This window comes from Lactuca saligna, chromosome 5 (genome assembly GCF_052625555.1).
Source record: "Lactuca saligna cultivar CGN05327 chromosome 5, ASM5262555v1, whole genome shotgun sequence".
Lineage (NCBI taxonomy): Eukaryota > Viridiplantae > Streptophyta > Magnoliopsida > Asterales > Asteraceae > Lactuca > Lactuca saligna.
The window spans coordinates 117,884,658-117,906,742 of NC_136421.1; positions in this window are offsets into that span (position 1 = coordinate 117,884,658).

Below are 22,085 nucleotides of genomic sequence, written 5' to 3' on the forward strand. Positions count from 1 at the left end.
ATTGAAAATCCCTATGTGTTGACCAGGCTCCTAAGCCAGACCCACTCGGTTTCATGTATACTGGTAGTGACAATAGAACATAGTAGTGATGATCTGACGAGAGCTCAACGGGTTATAGGCCACTAGAATAAATTGATGTTGTAAGGCCTATGTTGTTTCTATTTATGCTTTTAATCTGTATTAACAATGACATCCAGAGGCTTTAATATAATGAAAATGCATTTCTTCAGAAATTTTTTGATAAATTCTTTATCATATTTTTGGGAACAAATTCCGCAACATATTCCTTGAAAAGCATACTCTGATTTTAAAATAAAGCATAATCAAATCGGTCTTTTCTGGCCGTGAAATTGGGGATGTTACACCTAAAGAACGTCTCAATCCATAAAGTCGCTGACTTTAAGCCTTTGTATGGCTACAAGGAGCTAACAACCAAAACCCTAATTATCTACTTCATTAAAACTCCATATCTCTTGCATGGAAAAAAATGGCCAAGATAACATTTTGATGACTTTAGACATCTTAGAATGTCTGAAAGGATGGATTAATAGCTCCGGAGCACTCTTAACTCACAAATATCAAAACTTTAGGAGAAAAAGAACCAAAATACAATGCTAATAAAGATCTATTTAAATGAGCTCCAAGGTTTGAACTTTATACATTAAAAGGTGTACAAGGAGATGAAGTTTTTGGATCTACAAGCCAGAATGAACCACCACCACTTGAATGATGTTCCTTCTAAAACAAAACACTCAAGAATCACTTTTAAAGCTTCAAAACACTCATACCAAGCTAGCGTTCGATTTTAGGGTTTGGATGATATGGAGGTTGGTCATGAGAAGGTTAAGGAGGTTTATGTTGCTTAAATAGTGGTCACGCCTAAAAGATTAGGGTTTTGGAGACAACATGAGTACGCCCAACATACGCATATATACGCCCATCGTACTCAAATATTAACTCCCAAATATGTTAACTTAGGCGGGGCGTACAACATTGTAGACCCCACATAAAGGCCTTTTAAGCAAACTATTCAAATATAAGGATTGAAAGAGGAAATTACCTGGCAACGGGTGTTAAAAACTTATAAATTGAAAACTCAATTATTTAACTATTGATCTCATGTTAATTTATTAACAACACAACAAATTAACAGATCAATTATATATTTTCAATTAATATATTAATCACACAATATATCAACAAAAATCATTTCTCTCTCTCTATCTATTTCTCTCTCTTTCCTAATATCATTTCTAGTAATTTCTAGTTGAGGGTTCCCCAAAATTATTTTTAAGTTTATAGTAGTTTAGTTATGAGCATAGACACCTTAATCGAACAAATGGGTTTTTCCCTTTGTGTTTATCCTTAGTACTATGTTCTTAGTATTTCCTCATGAGATTCCTTGATTCTGAATAGTCTCGTCTTGCTTTCTGCATTTAAAACATCATTTTTCATCCGACAAACTTGTCTCAACTTTCACTGTAACGCCTGGTTCCCGGTACGTATTTTTATTATAAAGTTTTTGCACTTGTACTTTGTGACTCGATGAGTTGGTGGCCCAACTCATCGAGTAGATGCAAAATTGGACGCGGTTGGAAGAATCTACTAACCGATTCGAAAGCCCTAACTCGACGACTAGACCTGTTTGGATGAAACCCTAAATTTTTGGGTTTACACCCTATTAAAACACATTAATTCGCCTCCTATGCACCCCCATCATCTCCCTTAGTCCAGAACACCCTAACTCGTGTCCCATGAGCTTTGTTGAGTGTGTGAGTCATTTCGAGAGTGTTGGTGTGATTTTAAAGCTAGAGGAAGAAGAAAAACGAGCTAGAAGGTTCAAGGAAGCAGTAGATCCAAGGTTCAATCTACATTTCCAATCCCTTTAAGGTATAAAATTTCTCCCATGACTTTCCAATTGCTAGATCTCTCCATTTTTTAGTATAGGGCTATCTTTTAGCAATTTTGTGAACCTTTTTTAGTATAGAGTGTTATCTGAAGTTGTAACTTCATATCCAGATCCCTTTCAGCCCCTATAGCCATAAAGTTCACAGATTTATTATGCTTTAACCCTTCCCTTGGGACTAGACTTCATTTTAGAATTGGAAATGGTGTTTTTGGCTCATAACACCGTGCATGCACATAAAGTTTGTCACTTTATGTGTAATATGGACCCTAGGAGGTCAGATCTACATTTTAGATGTGTTAAGCCCGATTGAAAACGATTGTATGGATTTGGACATGGAGGGACTCGACGAGTTGCTCATACGACTCGGCGAGTTGGGTCGCAGCTTCCCCAATCATTTCTTATATTTAGCACCTTGTTGAGTTTTGAAGTGAACTCAGCAAGTTAGGCTTGTTCATGGACTTGAAGATCATGGAACTCAGCGAGTTCAAGAACAAACTCCGCAACTTCAATGCAATATCCCAACTATATGAAGAAGAACTCAAAGAGTTCAAGGAAGAGCTCGGCGAGTCAAAGACTAAACACTTCAACTGGTATGAAGCAGGACGCGATGAGTTCAAGGATGACCTCGGCGAGTCATGGGCAAAACGTCTCGACTTTATATGAAGGAGAACTCGAAGAGTTCTTGAAAGACTCGACGAGTAGGATCGAAGTTCCAGTGTTTCGTGGATTATGAAACTCAAAGAGTTCGTGGACCATCTCGACGATTTGAGTCAACCAAATGTTAACTTTGACCAGGTTGTTGACCTTGACTTTGACTTTGACCTGAGTTGACCCTTGAAAGGGTTAAGAGTATGAAATGGTAATTAAGGAAGGTTTTTATGTGTAGGAGTTGAGAGGGGTTGATCCTGACATCGAGGACAGTCAGACACATCACAACATTGAGGTGAGTTACCTTCCAGTAGAAGTGGGTCGAAGTCATCAACATGGGCCCACTAGTAAGGGTTAAAGTTGAGATAATTGTCTTTGAGATAACTATCTGGTATATTGTTATCTATTATGATCACGTGTGAGTATGCTATGATGTTATCTAATATATGATAGAAGGGGTATGATAGACCCCAGTATCGGTCGATAGGGCAGAAGGGGTATGCCAACACCTAGATAAGTTAGGCAGTATATAACTTGTTTGTTTATGCGCTGGGATCCTATGTGGTAGAGTAGGGGGTGAAATAGTCCCTAGTGCCAGTTGAAAGGACCGAAGGGGTAGGCCAGCACCGTGATAAGCTAGGCAAGGTTATGAGTTGACAGGACGAAAGGGGAGGCTAGTACCCTAATACCGGTCGACAAGACCGAATGGGAGCCCAACATTCGGATATGCTAGGCAAAGTAACTTTCGGCAAGACCAAAGGAGTAGTTAGTACCCAGTTATGTTATGCATTATGTTAGTTATGTGGTAGATGGTATAATGGGGGAACTCACTAAGCTATGTGCTTACAGTTTTCCGTTTTTTTAGGTACCTTTTCATTGAAGCGGAATGAGTCAGCACGGTAGCAGCGCATCATACACATACAGGATTTCCGCAGTATGAAATTATTGGGATTGTACTCTGACGTTATTACTATTTTATGAGATGCTTTTGAGACATGTGATTAAGTTTTTTAGATATGATGTTTTCTTATAAATGTTTTTCTAAATCGTTACATATCAAAATGAAATTTTTGGTCTTAAAATTTGGGATGTTAAAAGTTGGTATCAGAGCCTTGGTTTGAGGGATTCGGACACACTTTCGGGAGTGCCTGAACTCAAATCAAGGGTTTTACAGTTTTTCACAAGAAAATGGTTTTCCAAAAGTTAAAGTATAGGGTTTTGAGAAAGAATAAGTTGTGTGGTGCGTGCAACCGGCCGAGCTTAAGTAAGTTTTCCCCAAGATACCCATACATTTTATGTTATGTTATGATATGATTATGAGGCATGCATGCTAGATTAGGGCTAAGGATCTAGGAAGATGACTGATATGCATTGTGTATGTGCTTATTTAGTTGCATGATAGTACTGATTAAACTGTGATAGATAGCCTGGATAGGATATGCTTGGTTTGGATTATTCAATTCCCGAATTCTGCTTGCTTTGTGCTATTAGGAGTCCTAGCTATCTTATGGTAACCAGTAAACGTATACATTACATTACATATTGTGAGGACTAAATAATTTTAGAAGGTTAGGTCTAGCCCTATTTCGCAGCTCTCGTTTGAGTCTAACCATTGTAGGGCACGAACTATCATTCAAAGAATTATTTGGTCTGAGTAATATGTAATGGTATTTGTGAGCTAGTGAGGTAATGGTAGCAGGGACTTCTTACGCAACTGATGGCGAAGAGTGGGTTGGAGAGTTACCCTAGGGTAAGCCTAGGATGAGATTAGCACAGAGTGCAACAGTAGTAGAAGGTACTTGGCAAAGTCGAAGCAAACCTTGAGGAAAGTACGTATAGATGTCGAAGGTAGTATGGGCCCATACTACTGAAAGTAGAGGATTCATACTTGATTCAAGGGGGGTCGAGGTAGAACCAAGGAACTTGTAAAGTGTGTAGGATCTCTCAAGATTACGTATGGCCCTGATAGTTGTATGTTTTGTTTTAGAATGGTGATGATTACGCGTCACGGAGCAGGAGGATTGGGATTAGGGTCAGGATCAGCACCAGGTTTGGGTTCCGAACTAGTTGATGAGAGACTACATGAGTTCATTGTGTCAGAGATCATGAGAGGCATCCTTGAGGCATCCCCGGTGATTTTCGGGTCGATCAAGGAGGGGATTATCGAGCTGATGGAGGATCTCCTCAGGGAATTTAGGAGTGACATGGCATCTGGCCATATAGGGACACACACACTCTCCTTCAAGGACTTCATGGGATGTGGTGCACCAGACTTCCATGGGGTGAAGGACCCCATTGTTGCCAAGAGGTGGATCGCAAACATGTAGTCTATTCAGTTAACGAGCTTCCTCCCGAGGGGTCGAAGGTCCAGTATGTGGCAGGTTGTGTGAAGGACCGAGCTCGAGATTGGTGGGAGTCGGTTGGTGATTCTTTAGGAGCCTCAGCCATTGAGGCTATAACCTGGTCAAATTTTTTGGCCTGTTTTAGAGAAGAGTTTGCGCCGGGTGCGGAGCTTCCGCTGCTGGCCATAGAGTTTCTTGATATGAGACAGACTACTGAGACAGTAGCGGAGATTACCGCCAAGTTCCAAGATAGGGACTTATTGGTGCCTCACTATGCAGGGGATGAGGGGAGGCGGAAGACCTACTATCATGAAATGTTGAGAGCTGACATCTGAAAACATGTCAGCTACTCAGCATGCCCGACATTGGATTACATGATTGCGAGGGAGAGGGAGAGTGAGATTGATATAGAGCACCTCAGGAAGAGGAAGGCAGGAGATGGACATGTTACTAGGGCTTCGAGGAAGAAGCTCAAGGGATCCAACACTAGGTCGAAGGGACAACAGGGTCGGGGCTGCTGCGAAAAGTGTGACAAGACACATGAGGGGGTTTATAGATTAGGATCATCGGGCTGCTACAAGTGCGGAAAGATCGGGCACTTTAGCAAGGATTGTACTGCCCCTACCCCTACATTCCAAACATCAAACCTGATTTTCTTCCACTAACATAAGAAGGGTCATAAAAAAGGACGATTGCTTGAGATTGACATTAGCAACAACGCCGGTGGCAGCGCCAGCTCCAGCGACCTTCCGGCTTACGGATGGCCGACACGGAAATATGGATACTCCAGTGGTGAGGAGTCGAGCCTTCCAATTGACCGTTGAGGAGGTACGTGTCGCACCTGATGTGGTGATGGGTATGTTTTCTTCTCCGTATCTCTTATTATATGTTGTTTATGATATTTATGTATATGTTTTATGTTTTGCTTAGGATCGTTCCATGTGAACAGTATCCCAGTTCATGTGTTGCTCGATTTGGGGCTACCTGATCGTTTGTCTCTCTTGTCCTTAGCAAGAGGTTTCTTGAGTCTTCGTATATGTTGGGTTTCCCTCTAGAGGCCGAGATTGTTGACGACCAATCAGTACGGGAATCAGAGCTTTTCAGAGATTGTGTTTTGAGACTGTATGAGGAGCGCTACCAAATAGACTTGGTCCCCATTCCGTTGCGTGGGAACAAGGTCAACATAGACATGGACTGGTTGAGCCCTAATGGGGCAGTGATCGACTGTGAGAAGCAGTTGGTATAGGTCAGGACCCCAAGTGGGGGAGAGCTAGTGATTCAAGGCGGGAGGCCACAACGTGGACTAGCTTATTGCACATTAGCAAGGGCTAGGCGCTACCTTCAACAGGCTTGCGCAGGGTATGTCACCTACATTATGGATACCCGGGAGGCAGGTAAGGCGACTGTGAGTGATGTATCAGTGGTGCGAGAGTGCGTAGATGTATTTGTAGAGGAGTTGCATGGGATACCTACGGAGAGGCAGGTAGAGTTCAGGATCGACCTAGTCCCTAGTGCAGCTCTGATAGCCAAGGCACTATATCGATTGGCTCCTCCTAAGATGCAGGAGTTGTCTACACAGCTTCTGGAGCTGTTAGACAAGGGATTCATTAGGCTGAGCAGTTCACCCTCAGGAGCCCCGATCCTATTTGTGAAGAAGAAGTACGGGTCGCATCGGATGTGTCTATATTTTCGGGAGCTGAACAAGGTAACGGTGAAGAACCGGTACCCACTCTCGAGGATTGATGATCTCTTCGACGAACAACAGGGGTCATCTTGGTTTTCCAAGATATATTTGCGTTGAGGATACCATCAGATAAGGTTCAGAGATGAGGATGTACAGAAGACTGCTTTTCGGACTCGCTATAGCCACTACGAGTTTATGGTGATGCCCTTCGGACTCACCAATGCTCCTGCCGCGTTCATGGACCTCATGAATCGCGTATGCAGAGCAATGTTTGATCGGTATGTGATAGTTTTCATTGATGATATCTTGTTTTATTCGAAGATGTTGGAGCAACATCAGGAGCACTTGCGAGAGGTTTTGGATTCCCCTGAGGAGGGAGAGCTTGTACGCCAAGTTCTCCTAGTATGAGTTCTGGTTGCGAAGTGCATTTTCTTGGACACCTTGTCAACCAAAACGGTACTTTTGTCGACCCGACCAAAGTAGAGGCCGTGATGAGATGCGTGGTTCTGAAATCTCCATCTGAGATTCAGTGTTTCCTGGGATTGATAGGGTATTACTGGAAATTCATTCAGGACTTCTGCAAGATATTCGTACCCTTGACCCGGTTGACGAAGAGAGTCGTGGTCTTTCACTGGGAGCCTGAGCAGCAGTTAGTGTTCGAGACATTGAGATAGAGGCTATGTGAGGCACCGATCCTAGCCCTGCCAGAGGTCGTGGAGGATGTTTTAGTATACTCCGATGTGTCCATTTCAGGTTTGGGCACGGTGTTGATGCAGAGGGGGCATGTTATCCCCTATGCCTCGAGACAGCTGAAGCCTCACGAGGCGAACTACTCGACGCACGATTTGGAGTTTGGGGTGGTTGTCTTTGCTCTCAATATTTGGTGACACTTCCTCTATGGGGTTCAATGTACCATTTACATGGATCACAAGAGTTTGAGGTACCTCATGCATCATTTGAATCTGAACATGAGGCAGTGTCGGTGGCTAGATGTGGTGAATCCACTTTTGTCGCGGATCCGAGAGGCGCAAGTTGAGGGTATTAAGGAGGAGTGCCAGAACTGCAAGCGGATCATAGGCCAGGTGGCCTAGTTTGACTATGACAATAGTGGGCTGCTGACCTTGCACGGGAGGGTCTGGGTGCCTTACTAGGGAGGAGTATGGTAGATTTTGATGGATGAGGCCCACAAATACAAGTTCTCTATCCATCCAGGGGTGATGAAGATGTACAGAGAGTTTCGTCTTGATTATTGGTGGCCCTGAATGAAGCAGGATGTAGCCTGGTACATCGAGAGATGCCTGAGCTGCAGGAAGTTCAAGGCCGAGCACCAGACACCTCATGGCATGACACGGCCATTGGATATCCTTATGTGGAAATAGGAAGATATTACTATGGATTTCATCACAAAGCTTCCCAGGACAGCACGGGGAGTGGATTCCATTTGGGTCATCGTGGATCGGTTGACCAAGAGTGCCCATTCCATACCGATCCAGGAAAGCATATCGGCCAAGAAGTTGGCCGACATCTACATTTGGGAGGTAGTAGCACGACACAAAGTACCAGTTTTAGTGATTTTTGACCGAGACATACGATTCACTTCCAAATTCTGGAAGAAGTTTCACGACGAGTTGGGTACTCGTCTACACTTTAGCACCACTTTTCACCTGTAGATAAATGGTTGGTGAGAGCGAACCATCCAGAATTTGGAGGATATGTTGCAAGCGTAGGTTTTAGACTTCGGTGGTAGCTGGGATATCAACCTTCCCCTAGCAAAGTTTTCCTATAATAATAGTTACCATGCGAGTATTGACCGTCCTCCCTTAGAGATGTTATACGGGAAGAAGTGAAACACACTGATATGTTGCGGAGAGGTTGGAAAGAGGGTCATGGGGAGTACTAAAGTGGTGCTCAAGACGAAGGAGAGGATCCAGCAGGTCTGGAGCAGGCTTCAGACTGCTCAGAGTAGGCAGAAAAGTTATATCGACAAGCGCCGTTCGGACCTGGAGTTCCAATTCGGGGATATGGTTCTCCTGAAAGTGTCACCTTGGAGAGGTGTCATCTGGTTCAGGAAGCGGGGCAAGTTAGGCCCCAGGTACGTCGATCCTTTTAGGGTTGCAGCCCGGGTGGGCAAGGTGGCGTATAGGCTGGATCTGCCAGCTAAGCTTAGTTAGATTTACAGTACTTTTCACGCCTCTCAGTTGCGGAAGTGCTTCGTAGACGAATCTGTGGTGCCTCTAGAGGATATTTAGTTTGATGATAGCCTGAACTACATCGAGCGCTTAGTAGCTATCCTTGACAGGAAGTCAAAGGATCTGAGGAACAAAAGGGTCGAGCTAGTGAAGGTGCAATGGCAGCACCGTAAGCGCTCAGAATGGACTTGGGAGCCGGAGGACGAAATGAGGGAGCACTACCCCGAGCTTTTTCCAGATGTAGCAGCAGACTTTGAAGACGAAGTCTAAAATAAGTAGGGGAGAGTTGTAACACCCGTTTTGCAATACATATTTTTAATATAATTTTTTTTCACTTTCACTTTGGGACTCGACGAGTTGATGGCCTAACGCGTCGAGTAGATGCGAAATTGGATGCGGGTGGGAGGATCTACTCGCCGAGTCGGAAGCCCTGACTCAATAAGTAGATTTGTCTTAATGAAACCCTAAATTTTAGGGTTTTCACTTTATTCAAACACATTAACTCGCCTCCTATGAAGCCCCATCGTCTCCCTTAGTCCAAAATGCCCTAACTCGTGCTTGAGATTTGTTTAGTGTGTGAGTCATTGTGAGAGTGTTGGTGAGATTTTGAAGCTAGAGGAAGAATAAAAAGGAGCAAGAAGGTGCAAGGAAGCAGTAGATCCAAGGTTCAAGCTATATTTCCCGTCCCCTTAAGGTATAAAGTTGCTCCCTTGACTTTCCTATTGCAAAATCTCTTAATGTTTGAGTTTAGAGCCATCTTTTAGCAATTTTGTGAACCTTTTTGAGTATGGAGTGTGATCTGAAGTTGTAACTTAAGATCCAAATCCCTTTCAGCCCCTATAGCCATAAAGTTCATAGATTTACTATGCTTTAACCCTTCCCTTGGGACTACACTTCATTTTAGAATTGGAAATGGTGTTTTTGGCTCATAACATCTTGCACGCACATAAAGTTTGTCACTTTATGTGTAATATGGACCCTAGGAGGTCAGATCTACATTTTAGATGTGTTAAGCCCGATTGAAATCGATTGTATGGATTTGTACATGGAGGGACTCGACGAGTCGCTCATACGACTCGGCGAGTTGGGTCGCAGCTTACCCAATCATTTCTTATATTTAGCAACTTGTTGAGTTTTGAAGTGAACTCGGCAAGTTAGGCTTGTTCGTGGACTTGAAGATCATGGAACTCGGCGAGTTCAAGAACAAACTCGGCGATTTCAAGGCAATATCCCAACTATATGAAGAAGAACTCAAAGAGTTCAAGGAAGAGCTCGGTGAGTCAAGGACTAAACACTTTAACTGGTATGAAGCAGGACGCGACGAGTTCAAGCATGACCTCGGCGAGTCATGGGCAAAACGTCTCGACTCTATATGAAGGAGAACTCGACGAGTTCTTGAAAGACTCAACGAGTAGGATCGAAGTTCCAGTATTTCGTGGATTATGAAACTCGACGAGTTGGTGGACCATCTCTACAAGTTGAGTTAACCAAATGTTAAATTTGACCAGGTTGTTGACCTTGACTTTGACTTTGACTTGAGTTGACCCTTGAAAGGGTTAAGAGTATGAAATGTTAATTAAGGAAGGTTGTTATGTGTAGGAGTTAAGAGGAGTTAATCCCGACATCGAGGACAGTCAGACACTTCACGACATTGAGGTGAGTTACCTTCCAGTAGAACTGGGTCGAAGGAACCAAGGCCGACCCACTAGTAAGGGTTAAAGTTGAGATAATTGTCTCTGCCAATCAGAAGCGGCCTGGTAGCCATCACGTGTCCGAATCTCGCAGGGGCCACGTCCGAGCCTCGCACGAGCAGCGTAGCCGCCTCCGTGTCTCGCCCTCGATGCTGCCACGTGCCTCGCCCCTTCACTGCCACGTCTCCCTTCGAGATTGAGCTTTGTACCTGCTACGTGTACCTTTCTTAGCCACTCAAACCTGAGTCTCGCACCCTATATAAAGGGGGGGGCTGCGAGCCTTCTCGGGTACTTTTGGAAATTTGACATTTTTCACCACTAAACTTATATTTTGACTATTTTGACTTCCCCCGAAGCCCCGGTATCATTTTTAAAGCCCGGAATACATCTCGAAGTGCCGGAAAACCCGGAAAATTTTATATTTTCGGTTTTGAAGCTCCAACCCTCGCAGAGCCCAGTTTCTCAATAAAACTCATGGTTTTATCAGAAACGATCATTTTAAGGAACGAATTACTGCCCAATTATCATCAAATCAAGTGAGTGTATAGTTACTTTCATCTTACACATAGATATGAAGTATTTTATATAAATACGTGCTATGTATATATATATATATATGTATATATATATATATATATATATATATATATATATATATATATAAATTGATTGTTTGTTTGAGTTGATTGTTGAATACAATGTTTTATACAAGTTATAAATTGTATATGTATTTTATCTACAAATATGTTGGGTAAAACATGGGTAGACGAAATAGTTGATGTGTGTTAAAATGATGAGAGGCCTCGATGTTGTTGTTGTTCCAGTCATCTAGCGGAGTATGGATGACAACCACGGACTTTTCTAGACAGTCTAGTGGAACGCAAGCCGGCTCGCAACCTGTAGGTGTTTGTGGGCTTGATGTTCACCAGTGTACTCCATCCCCCTCATGGTTGCCTTACGGACATATATGGCTGAGGAATCCCCTTAGCAGTAAAGTCCATCCCGATGATAAAATCCTTAGACTAGGTCCCTGATATAGGTGTTTAGGGACGTAAAGTGAGGATAACGGGAATGAGTAATCAGGGTTATTGTTGGTTTGATAAAATTAATAAATTTATTGTTGATCTATGAAATTATTAAATTTATTATTATTTTTCGGTTGAAAACCCTATATGCTCACCAGGCTCCCAAGCCTGACCCACTCAGCTTTCTGTTTTACAGGTAGTGGACCCAGAGCATAATTTGGATGATGATGATGAGGGATTTTTGAATTATAGGCCATTAGTTGTAAATAACTGTTGTAAGGCTTATAATGTATTGTTTATGCTTTTGATCTATATCGAATATAACATCCCGAGTCTTTTAATGAAATACTTTTCTATGAAAATGAATTGATAAATCTTTATCATATTTTTTATTTTGGGAACAAATTCCGCAACACTTTTATGTAAAATATTACTCTGATTTTCAAACAAGCATAAACAAAATCGGTCTTTTCTGGCCGTGAAATTGGGGATGTCACAGTTGGTATCAGAGCATTAGTTTAAGCGAACTAGGAATTTGTAGGATTTCTAGACTTAAACTCAGAATGCTAAGCGATGATTGTGAGGTGTGAGCACTAGTATATTTTAGGAAAGATGCCTAAAATGTTTTTATGTGCTAAATGTTATGTGTTTGCCATACATGATATTATTTGTTCGGATCTATGGGTTGTTGCCGACCGGATCTGGAAAACCTTATGTGTGTAGGATTCTAAGCGTATGATTACGATATTAGAACTAGCATGTAAACGTTTCAAAGTCTATAGTGAATAGAGATCTAAATTCACCCTCTTCGGTGTATAGATCAAGATAACAAGAACCCACAGTGGAGCCGAGAATGCAAATGGAAATAGAAATCAACCACCAGTACTTGAGCAAGTACCTGTTGAAAGAGCTGCACCAGAGCCAATATCGATGGCTGGAGTGCAAATGATGATTCAGAAAATGTTGGATCGTCAGATGGAGGAGAACAGGAGGTTGCTACAACATAATAGGGATGAAACTACGATACCTGTTGAACAGCCTGATTTGAATGAAGGGCAATCGGTAGGAGGGAACTACAGTAGGACTGTTGGTCAGGCCAACCCACCGATAATTAGACGAAACAACCAGAATGGAGGAGGTGATGGACATGGATGCAAATACAAAGATTCCATGGCATCCAAACCACCGTGTCTATCCGGAAGTCCAACGCCAGTGGAAGTTATAAATTGGATCTCCGAAATGGAGACAATGTTTGAAAGTTATGAGTGCAGCAACAAACAGAAGACCGCACTTGCAATTCCACTGTTGAAATCTGGTGTATTAAGTTGGTGGAAGTTACTAGTTGATTCGATGCCAATGGGAGAAGCTAGTAAGATATCTTGGGAAGATTTTGTGGTACAACTAAAATTGCAATACTGCTCTGAGTAGGATCTTCTGTAAATCAATAATGAGTTTTAGAATTTGAAGAAAGGAAAAATGAGCGTTACTGAATACGCTGCTAATTTCACTGAAAAGATGAAGTTTATTCCATACTTAGTTCCAACTGAACTCTCTAAGGTCAATATGTTTGCACAAGTTTTACCTGTGGATTTTGGTCCAATGGTTAAGCAAGCAACCACATTGAAAGCCGCCATCTAGGCTGCTAAGAATGTCGAGACCCAGATCAGGGAAAAGGATTTGGAGAGGACAAATGTTGGTGAGAAGAGGAAGTTTGAGGGACCTTCAAGGCCCAACAAGAAAATTAAATTCTCGAAGTCTGGTTCGAGAGGATGAGGAGGAGAACCAAAATGGTGCGACAAGTGTAAGAAGAAACATGCTGGGAAATGTGGCGAAGAGGTTACATGTTTTAAATGTGGAAAGCCTGGTCATTATTCCAATGAATGCACCCTTATCAAGAAAGTTTTCTATGAGTGTGGTGAGGAAGGGCATATCTCAAGGGACTGCCCAAAGAAGAAAGGGGAAGCAAGGCCCAATCTCCCACCAAAGCCAAAAGCCAAAGCCTTCCAAATGACACTTGAAGCTTCAAAGGAGGAAGTGGATGTCGCTTCAGGTACTTTTCTCGTAAACGAATTGCCTGCCCAAATTTTGTTTGATTCTGGAGCCAACTACTCCTTTATTTCACATGAATTTGGTAGAAAACTAGCTTTGCCTATCGATAGACTAGATAATGCTTTAATAGTCGAGGTTGCTAGTGGCAAGTTCCTACCTGTTAGTGATCATATTAGGAACATCATCATCAACCTAAACGGAAACAAATTCCATGAAGAGATATTACCCATATAGTTGAACGGTTTTGACATCGTTTTGGGAATGGATTGTCTTAGCGCCAACGATGTTGAGATTCTTTGCAAGAAGAAAATAGTAACGGTGAACCCACCCGGAAAAGAGTCATTTATGGTGTATGGTGACAAACGCCGAGTGAGTTCTGGAATCATCTCCACAATGAAAGCCAAAAAATGTTTGGCCAAGGGATGTACATCATATCTAGCGTTTGTGATCGATGCTAAGAAGGAGGTGCAAGAGATACCAGTGGTGTGTGACTTTCCGGAAGTCTTTCCCAAAGAACTTCCCGGATTACCCCCTGATAGACAAGTAGAGTTTAGAATAGACTTGTTACTAGGAACAACACCAATAGCAAAAGTACCATACCGATTAGCACCAACGGAGATGAAGGAGCTTATGACACAACTTCAGGAATTATTGGACAAAGGTTTCATTAGACCTAGTTCATCGCCCTGGGGAGCTCCGGTGTTATTCGTAAAGAAGAAGGATGGGAGTATGAGAATGTGCATTGATTACAGAGAGTTGAACAAAGTAACGATAAAGAACAAGTACCCATGCCAAGGATCGATGAACTGTTCGACCAGTTACAACATTCGAGCTATTTCTCGAAGATCGATCTTAGGTCATGATACCACCAACTAAAGGTAAGAGAGCAGAATATCGAAAAGACTGTATTTAGAACAAGATATGGACTATGAGTTTTTTGTTATGTCGTTCGGACTAACCAATGCCCCAGCAGCTTTCATGGATTTGATGAATAGGGTTTTTAAACCATTCCTAGATAAATCTGTGATAGTATTCATAGACGACATCTTGATTTATTCGAAAAGCAAGAAGGAACATGAAAAGCATCTATGTGAAGTGCTAGAAGTCCTGAAAAAGGAGAATTCGTATGCAAAGTTCTCCAAATGTGAATTTTGGATTCAAGAAGTCCAATTCTTGGGTCATGTGGTCAACCAAGATGGGATAATTGTTGATCCAGCAAAGATTGAAGCTGTAATGAAGTGGGAACAACCAAAAAGTACTACGGAGATCCGAAGCTTTTTAGGATTAGCAGGATATTACCGAAGGTTTATCCAAGGCTTTTCTTCCATAGCTACTCCATTGACAGCCTTGACCCACAAAGGAGCTACTTATACTTGGAGTGAAAAGCATAAGGAAGCCTTTGACAAGTTGAAGAAGAAATTATGTGAAGCATCAATTCTTTCTTTACCCGAAGGAGTTGAAGACTTTGTAGTCTATAGTGATGCATTTCGAATTGGGTTAGGTTGTGTTCTGACCCAGCGGGATAAAGTGATAGCATATGCATCAAGACAACTAAAGGAGCATGAAAAGAACTACCCTACTCATGATTTGGAGTTGGCAGCGGTAGTTTTCGCTCTAAAAATATGGAGACATTACCTCTATGGCACGAAGTGCAAACTTTTCACTGATCATAAGAGTCTCCAGTATCTCTTTAATCAGAATGAATTGAATATGAGGCAACGATGCTTGCTGGAATTACTCAAGGACTACGACTATGAGATACTTTATCACCCTCGTAAAGCAAATGTTGTTGCTGATGCTCTCAGTCGGAAATTCAACCTTGGAAAGAAAAGGCCAAGAGCGTTGAGAATTGAGGTTGTCTCAACAATTGTGGAGAGTATAAAGAAAGCTCAGGAAGTAGCTTTAGATAAGAATGACCGAAAAGAAGAATGTTTGGGCAAAACATTCGTATTCGGTACAAACAACCAAGGGTTGAAGGTATTCCAAGATAGGATTTGGGTACCTAAGACGGGAGGAGTAAGATATGTTCTGATGGAAGAAGCTCACAAGACCATGTACCCGATTCATCCCGACGGTACGAAAATGTATAGGGATTTAAAACCCTATTACTGGTGGCCAACGATGAAGCTCGATGTTGCTAAGTATGTGGCCGAGTGTGAGACATGTGCAAGAGTCAAGGCACAGCATCAGAAACCGTATGGGAGTTTAGAACCTTTACCTGTACCCATGGGTAAATGGGAAGACATCACCATGGATTTTGTGACTAAACTAACCAGAACAAAGAGCGGTCACGACATGATTTGGGTGGTTGTGGATCGTTTCACCAAGATTGCACACTTCATAGCAGCCAATGAAAAATGGTCTATGGATAAGCTTGCGAATGCTTACGTGAAGGAAATTGTGAAACTTCATGGTGTTCCTCTAACAATTGTATCAGATTGTGATAGTCGTTTCACGTCACGATTTTGGAAAAGTCTACAAGAGGAAATGGGTACCAAGTTGTGTTTAAGTATAGCTTACCATCCACAAACTGATGGTCAAAGCGAAAGAACAATACAAACACTTGAAGATATGCTGAGAGCATGTACCCTGGAATTCCAAGGTAACTGGGATGAACATTTATGTGACAACCCGAAATTTCCATTCGGTCAAACCCTAAAAGTCAACCACTTTGTATCATAAGTCAATGTCATTATTTCTTATCTTTAAGAAATATAAAGTTTGTTTGATTATTTTAATATTATTTTTAAATGAACGGGTGAAAGAAAGTGCCATCTCGGGTTTTGAATTTTAAAAACCACAAACACCTCACGTCTTAGAAATTCCCAACCAAACTTTTATGTTTTGGGTTGAGAAATCGCCCAAAACCGTGAACTCATACCTATGTATGAGTTTACTCCCCAAAAAGTTATTCATTTGTGTTTACTCCCCAAATGTTAAAAGAGTAAACTCCAAAATATCCTCTCAAGTATCATCCAAGTTTTTTATTCAAAATCTTCAATCTAGTAAGTGTTTCTAGCCTTTTCAAGTTAGTATATCACTTAATCTAGTGATTGTACATCCTTTAATCCATCCATTTTTGTGTTTTGATTAGTTTCCAAAAACACCAAGAACACACACTAAGTGTTCATGGACTTAAAGTTCATTTCAAGCTTCCTCTATGTAAGTACTTCTATCCTAGAGTCATTTTAAGCTTGCTATACATGTTAATACGAAGGAAAAGTCCCAAGAACACCAAGAACAAGGTGTTCATGGTTTTGGGAGGCTTCCAAAACCGTAAACAACAAATATAGTGCCTTAGGGTGCTTTAGGGTGTGTAAATGATTCACAATGCCTTAGGGACTTGTCTAGATCCATCCTTGATGAGTGTATCACACAAAAAGCACAAAAATCCAACATTTATATGTGTTTATGGTTTAGAGATCTCCCAAAACTATAAACACCTTAAAAGTTGTGTAAATGTCCCATAAATGGCCCATGGTTGTTCCTTATGGCTAGAATCTAACCTAGACTAGTGCCATGTTTGAGCTAAGGACTTGAAAACCGCCAAAAATCAAACTTAGGAGTTTAAGGTAGTAAACTCATGGGGAAATTGTCCTTAGATCAAAAACTCCCTTTAGGAGTGTTTTGATGCCACACAACACTTCGTAAAGCTTAATCATGACGTAGGAATGCTTGGAATAGCTTAGTAGTCTTCAAAACAACATATGGTCAAAAAGTGTACAGTTTATGACCGTAAACCCTTGATTTTACTACCATAAACTCCTTGGGTAATGGTCATGAAAACCGTAAACTCCAAGGGAGTTTACCCGTGAACCCCAAACACACTAGCCTTTCCCTACAACACTTAGATGCAACCCTTGAGACTTATAACACTTGTATAAAGTGTTTAGCATGTCCTAGAGTGTCTTAACTTTGTTTATTAGTTGTTTAAAGACTAATTGTGTATATACATATATCCTTATATGTTATTAGGATCTTTGTGCGTGTCTAATCTTCACGTGACACCAAGCACTTATCCGACACTTCCTTCCGATCCACTTTCTATAGGTGAGTTCATACCCCTTGATCAATGTTTTAAATGTTTTTAAATACTTTATGGGGGGATACAAGTAGAATCATGCTACTTATTATATCAATCACATGTGATTAATAAGCAGCATTCAAATGATTTACTACTCATTCGCCGTTTTACCAAACAGTTTCCTTCAAATGTTGTTCATAAACGCTTTATATGTTTAAAACTCCTTATTAAACTGTACATTTTACTCTGTATGTTTCATTTCAAACTTCTTCACAATTGTGTTTCAAACAAATGTTTCTTTATACTTAAACTGTTTTATCAAACCCATGCTTTCAAACCGTTTTATAGATTGACAACAAGTCAATCTTTTCTTAGATAATAATTATGTTCAAAGGTTTTACAAAACTTACTTTATGCTTTTATATTATAAATTGCATGCCTATATATGTATAGTTATATGAGGAATGTTTAAAAGACTTAGGAAGGCTATCCACCCTATTTCCTTTTCGCGCTTGAGATGTGGTCTGGTGGGATATCGGGTATTCGTCCGAAGGTCATTTAAATATTAGTTATATATCATATGTACATATATAGTCATAAAAAGGTCCTTCCAGTTCATCCAATGCCCTTGGGTAGCAAGGGTATACATTCATTTCCATACGTACTAGTTAGATTACTAGTAAATTACCATACGGGTAGTTTAGGAGGTACTAGAACTATTACTAGAACACGATATCATAAAATGAGTCAGTTCATTCATGAGTCAATACTTGCTAGATAGATAGAGAACACACATTACAGCTAGTACACACAGTACATTACTATACATGCTAGATACAGAGAGAACACACGTTACAGCTAGTACACGCAGAACATTACAGTACACTTACACGGATACGTTTATATATATATGCTTACATGACTACATTTACATAGATACATTTACATGAGTACACTTACACGAATTACTAGTACATTTTATATGTATAGATTCTGTTATATATAATCCTCATTCTTATCTTTATCTTGTGATCCAATCACATAATCGAGGAGATAGATTTAGTATCCTAGTACCAAAGGATAAGTTGCGGGATTAACCATTCCTAAAATCTCTATTAGCTACAAAGGTAAATGCACATCCACGGATGTCAACGGTTGATACCATTACATGTATACTTTGAGGGACTAACTATTCCTATATCCAGCTGTTAGCAACAGAGGTGAATGTACATCTTCGGATGTCTTCAGTTAACATTGTTAGCTACCCTAGTACCAAAGGGTAATAATAAGGATATATTCAGAACATTCGGGTCTTGGTAGAAGGCTTCATTCAGAACAGTCGGGTCTTGGTAGAAGGCTACATTCAGTTAGGTCTTGGTAGAAGGCTACATTCAAAACAACTAGGTCTTGGTAGAAGACTCCCTTTTATAATAGTAGGAATCATAGGGATTTCTAGGGTTTTTCAAATGTTTACATTTGTTCTACAAAACATTTTTATACATACAGTTCATATACATTTTCAATACTTACAGTTCATATACATACAAATACTTACATACAAATTAAGACACTAAAATTCTTATGATCTCACCAGCTTGAAAGCTGATACTCTCTTTCAAAATAACTTGTATCCTCAGGTTAACCATAGACAGGTACAGATGCAAGGTTTAGAGAAGATGAAGCTCGTTCAAGACTCGTCTTTCATTTTGTTTATACTTTAGTGTCTATTATAATTCGACAGAACACACTTGTATTAAAATTTATATTATTAATGCAATGGATGATGTTGTTGCTTGTTTACTACTTTTCATTGTTGTGATACTATACATGGCACCTTATCATGCTTTGTATGGACAGAAGTGTCGTACGCCGTCTTGTTGGCTTGAAGCTGGAGAAAAGCAGTTTATGGGACCTGAGATAGTCCATTAGACTCCTGAAAAGTTGAAAATGATTAGGGAAAGGATGTTAGCAGCTCAGGATCATCAAAAGAGCTATGTTGAGTAGAAAAGAAAACTAATAACATTCGAAGTTAGTGATTCGGTTTTGCTTAAAGTCTCACCGTGGAAGGGACTTATAAGATTTGGTAAAAGAGGAAAGTTGAGTCCAAGGTTTATTGGACCATTTAAAGTTCTTCAGAGGATTGGAAATCAAGCTTACAAGCTTGAACTACCAGAAGAATTAGATGGTATTCATAACACTTTCCATGTGTGTTATTTAAGGAAGTTCACGGGAGATGTTCCCAACATAATTCCAATATTTGAGTTAAGGCTGGATGAAATCAAAAGGTTAATCGAAGAACCAGAGGCAATCGTTGACCGTAAGACTAAAACGTTGTGATGCAAGATGGTCGATTTAGTGCTTGTGCAATGGAAACATACGAATGGGCCAAATCTCACCTGGGAAACGGAGAGTGACATGATGAGTCGCTACCCGCATTTGTTTGTTGATGTGTGATTCTGGGGATGGAATCATCTTAAGGGGGAGAGAATTGTAATGCCCGTGTTTCTGGGCTAAAATCATTAATAATGTTGTAATAGTCTAGGTCAACCATTGTAACTCATTTTGAAGTAATAAAGAGGAATTATGTGAATATCATGTGAATTATATGCTTATTTGCTTAATTATTATGATTTAATTAATTAATAATGAAAATAAGCATTGAAAATATATATTAGAAAAAACCGATATATTTTATGAAAGTTTTAGTGGCCGAAACAAGGATTCCGAAGATATAAAGAACGCAGAAATACGAGTTATAACGAAGAAGTTATGAATTGTCGAAGTTTCGCGACGGAACCGGCACGGCACCGGGAAGCGTAAAAAGTGAATTTATGATAAAGTGATTTTTAGCCTTAACAATCTAAGCAAAAGTCATAGTATTCGTTAACCCGAGAATTTTGATAAAAAGAACGTTCAAATCTGACTTCGTATGAGGAAGTTATGATTTTTCTAAGTTTTAGCTTAGCAGTAGACAGCTAAATACTAGAATTTCAAATCGAGTGATATTTATCCAACACAACCTAAACGAGAATCGAAGGACTCGTCAATAGTAGTACAACGGTAAAAAGACTGACGAAAACGGACGTCGGTTGAAGAAGTTATGAATTTTTAACGGATATTCCTGTCCCGATCTGTTAAAAATAATAATATTAAAATTAAAATCAAATTTAGCCAACGAAGTCTAAACGAAAGTTGTAGAGCGTAATTTTAGCTACGTGTTCATATAAAGAACGTCAAAAACGGAGCTCGTATACGAAAGTTATGGATTTTAGAAGTTCGGGGCTCAAAATTCACATGAACAGTAGTCGGCCACGTCACCTTTCTCGCAAAACCGCCTTGTGGCCGAAGCTATTTCGTTACCGAGATGTGGCCGAATCCGGATCCGATGCGTGTCGCAATTCCCTCGGACCTAAGTCTCGGCCAATCATAAGCAGCCTCGTAGCCATCGCGTGTCCGAATCTCGTAGGGGCCACGTCCGAGCCTCGCACGAGCAGCGTAGCCACCTCCGTGTCTCGCCCTTGATGTTGCCACGCACCTCGCCCCTTTACTGCCACATCTCCCTTCGAGACCGAGCTTCGTACCTGCTACGTGGACCTTTCTTAGCCACTCAAACCTGAGTCTCGCACCCTATATAAAGGGGGGGCTGCGAGCCTTCCCGGGTACTTTTGGAAATTTAACATTTTTCACCGCTAAACTTATATTTTGACTATTTTGACTTCCCCCGAAGCCCCGGTATCATTTTTAAAGCCCGGAATACATCCCGAAGTGCCGGAAAACCCGGAAAAGTTTATCTTTTCGGTTTTGAAGCTCCAACCCTCGCAGAGCCCGTTTTCTCAATAAAACTCATGGTTTTATCAGAAACGATCATTTTAAGGAACGAATTGTTGCCCGATTATCATCAAATCAAGTGAGTGTACAGTCACTTTCATCTTACACATAGATATGAATTATTTTATATAAATATGTGCTATGTGTGTGTGTGTGTGTGTGTATATACATATATATATATATATATATATATATATATATATATATATATATATATATATATATATATATATATTGATTGTTTATTTGAGATGATTGTTGAATACAATGTCTTATACAAGTTATAAACTGTATATGTATTTTATCTACAAATATGTTGGGTAAAACATGGGTAGACGAAATAATTGATGTGTGTTAAAATGATGAGAGGCCTCGATGTTGTTGTTATTCCAGTCATCTAGCGGAGTATGGATGATGACCACAGACTTTTCTAGACAATCTAGTGGAACGCTAGCAGGCTCGCAACCTGTAGATGTTTGTGGGCTTGATGTTCACCGGTGTACTCCATCCCCGTCATGGTTTCCTTACGGACATATATGGCTGAGGAATCCCCTTAGCAGTAAAATCCATCCCGATGATAAAATCCTTAGACTAGGTCCCTGGTATAGGTGTTTAGGGACGTAAAGTGAGCATAACGGGAATGGGTAATCAGGGTTATTGTTGGTTTGATAAAATTAATAAATTTATTGTTGATCG